The following is a 3,618-nucleotide window of genomic DNA, read 5'->3' on the forward strand; positions in this document are numbered from 1 at the left end:
GGTCTGACTGCTTAGATGTCCCTCGTCCCTTCCATCTGAGCCAGTTAATTACCCCGCTCTGAAGCCGCCTTTTCCATCAGCATCACATCCGTCCACACAAAGAGAGCTGGGTGAGTCTCACATTAGACGATAAACTGGTAAGTTACCCCCTCCTATTTTACATCCGCACTATGGCTAAGCGGGCTTCAGGTCCGTTGTTGCTGTTACTTTTTTTTTTTTCCAGCAAGACCAACAGCAGCAAAGAGCTCAGCTTTTTATTGAATGCGTTCCTGCAAAAGTTTAGTCAAAAAGCCCAAAGCCCATGTCAACATCAAACTCCTGGGATCCGAATCGGTCTTTCTTTGCTTCCGCTTTCTCCTCCTCAGCGAGGGTGGCGCCGGCTGCGGGGGTTGGGGGTTGGGGGTGGGGGGTGTGAGGGGGTGGGGGTTGGGGGTTGGGGGGAGTGAGGGGGGGTGCAGCGTCCCCCACGTTGCAGATGAGGCCGCCGGTGATGACACTGTCCAGCGCCTTTGCAAACAGGCCCCGCCAGAAAGGTTCAACACCAGCTGCTTTAATGAGGGCACTGATCGTGTCCTCCGTGACAGTCACCTCATTGTCACGCAGGACGAGGGCCAAGCAGATGAAGGCGAGCTGGGAGCGCGAGGCCGGGCGCGGCGGGGCGGGCGCAGTGCTGGGCGCCTGGTGACGTGGGGGCCTCACCCCACCGCCGCCTTGGCTCCCTCGGGAGGACGGAGCCCCTTGGCCACAGCCGAGGAAAAACGGTCCTTTGTTGTGTTGAAGTTGGTATAAGCTGAGTTTTAAAGATACCCAAATAACCTGTATTTTTGAGTCAAATAGATCAACAGAGTAGAGGGATTAAAAAAAAATACAAAACCAAAGTGATCATTCAATCCATTATTTTAAACAACCAGAAGACTCAAACCTTAACATCCCGTAATCCTATGTAAACAGGTCCTCGGAGTCTTCACCTCTGACCTGGAAGCTTCCATCTAAGGAGAAGGGGCTCGTGCAACATGCGACGTTCTTACACCTCAGCAAAGCACAGCTCCATGTCATTCAGAGGCAGCCCTGTTGCGGGCTGCGTCATTCACGTCCGTCTCACACAGATGTGTAAATAGCATTATTCACGGCACGGATGTCACCACAGCCCCAACCAAATTAACCTTGCGTGTGACACTGCGTGGCCGTGAAGCCTGCTCTTAGAGACTGCAGGAGGCACTCAGGGAAAACAAGGAGAAACAAGTGTATGTTACTTATTGCAAAGGTTGGAATGTACTCTTTTTTTTTCAGTGACATCAGTGCGTGTGCCATGATTCTTGGCTAAGTGAACACTAAATTCCTTTATAATTATGCTTCATCTGTATTCATGCAGGGGCAGAGCTCTCAAACAGCCAGTTTTGGCTTTGTTGGTTCTGTCCATATTGTCCTTTAGTTTATTAATTTTGCTTCTCTGTTTAGTATATCTTTAATTATACTTACTTGGGGTTTATTTTGTCTTTTTTTGTTCCAAATTCTAAAGTTAGACAATTAAATTACTAATTTTCATTCATTTTTTATATAACAATATTATAAATTTCCACTGAATATTGCTTTTTCTGTGTGCTATGTACTAGTCATGTTCTAGGTTGTCTGCCCTTTTTCTTGCTGAAGAAGAAGCACGTGTAGAAGCGTGTACTGATCTGGCACAGGCTTTGACTCTGGTTGCTGGTTATTTGTTGCTTTAGTTACTGATTTTTCTTTGACTTTTATTCTGAATTGCTTGTCTGGTTTTTGATTTATCAAACCTCCATGTTTGGGTACTTCCTTTGCTATAGATTTCTTACCACTTTTGAGTCACCCTTTCATCCAAGGTGGGCTAGTAGTCAGGAGCTCAGAGTTCTAGGCTTACCTTTGTTCAGCATGGTAGTCTTTGGTCTAGATGTGATTGCCTTAATTTTTCTATTATGGGTGTGACAAGTTCCCATAAACTAAGCAGCTTAAAACAACACAGACTTACTATGTTACAGCTCTGCAGGGCATAAGTCAGGCTGCTTACTGGCCTTACTAGGCTGAAAACAAGGTGTGAGCACAGCTGCGTCCCTTTCAGGGGGCTCCTGGGATTCCTTTCAGGATCCAACTCCATGCTCATTTGTGTTGTTGACTGAATTCAGTTCCTGGTGGCTGTAGGACTGAGTGCCCATTGTCTTGCTGGCTGTTAGCTGAGCGCTATCGCCCACATTTAGAGGCTACTTACCTTCCTTGGCTTGTGGTCCCTTTTCATCTGTCTTTAATACCCACAACTGTGAGTCTCATTCCTCCCATACTTCTAATTTCTCCTCTTCTTCTGTTTCATCTCTTCAACCCTCCACTTTCAATATCTCCCATTTATTAAAGACTCCAATGAAGACATTGGGCTCAGTTGGAAAATCCAGAATACTTTTTATCTCAAAGTCTGTAAACTTGATCACATCTACAGAATCCTTTTTGCCATGTAAGGTAACATTTGCAGGTTTCAGACCTTAGAGCCTGGACATCAAGGGTAGGGGCGCACATTATTCTGCCTGCCACAATGATGTTTACCTCTCTGTGTCTCAGTTTCTTCATCTGTGCAATGGAACTAAGGGGCCCGGAAATTAATTTTCAATAGTTTTCCTCAAATCCACCTCTTGCGTCTTATTTTTACTCTTGTTCCTTTTTCCTTTCTTACTCCACAGTGCCCCATGGATTTGCTCCTAAATTTCATTCTGCCTTTGTGTGTGTGTGTGTGTGTGTGTTCCTTATCCTGACTTAAAATCTCATTTCATTGATTTTTTTTCTATTATCTTGGGCTCAATATGACAAAAGCTACAGTCACACTATAGATAAGAAACAAATACAGAATTAGTACATTTCACATGTATTTATTGAGTGCCCTCAAGCTGCCTGGCATTGGGTTCAGAGCTGTGGGCACTCTGATGACACCATATGTCACATTTCATAAGCTGCTGGGCTCTGACTGAGCAAAAGATAAACCCTGAGGTCGGAGGGTCCTGGGCAGGGGATTTATCTAAAGTAGCCTGAGGAAAAGTAGCTTGAACAAAATGAGAACTGCTGTAAGAAGTTACATCTCAGAACCCAACTAGCAGAAATGTACGCAATAATGGGAACAAAGAATATATTTAAAAGCCTAGAGAGCTCTAAGCAAGACCAGACTTGTACATGTGAGGAGCGGGTACAGAGACCAAGTCAGAATTCAAGTGTCGAGGGGCGGGGACACAAGGAGAATCCCAGCCACATGGTGTTTTGGAGGCCGTGCCTGAACACAGCTTCATAGGGAAATGCGCCAATTCTTAAGCTGCTGTTTATCAACTTCCTTTGAAATCTTAATTTGGTATCAAAATCTCTTTCCAGAGATTTTTTTTTCATCAGTCTCTTCTTTTTACGTGTCAAGGCAAGTTATTTAATCTCTTTTAGACGTTGTGATGTTTGACACATATTGTATTACTGGAATTATTAATCTAAATTCCAGGGAAATTGAAGTCTCCATGAGAATATATTTAAAATGAAGAGACAGGATTTTTTTTCTTCTGGAAAGCCTTTTAATAAAGTCACAAGAAGCACACACCATCTACCCTTGTCTTGGTACCTAACAGCGCACAC

The 3,618-nt window shown here is 44.4% G+C and overlaps 1 pseudogene; it reads right to left on the reverse strand.

Moving 5' to 3' along the window:
• Positions 1 to 279: 279 nt before the first annotated feature.
• Positions 280 to 1,087, reverse strand: LOC140691636 (large ribosomal subunit protein P1 pseudogene; annotated as a pseudogene).
• Positions 1,088 to 3,618: the final 2,531 nt, after the last annotated feature.

This window comes from Vicugna pacos, chromosome 36 (genome assembly GCF_048564905.1).
Source record: "Vicugna pacos chromosome 36, VicPac4, whole genome shotgun sequence".
In the NCBI taxonomy this organism is placed as follows: Eukaryota; Metazoa; Chordata; class Mammalia; order Artiodactyla; family Camelidae; genus Vicugna; species Vicugna pacos.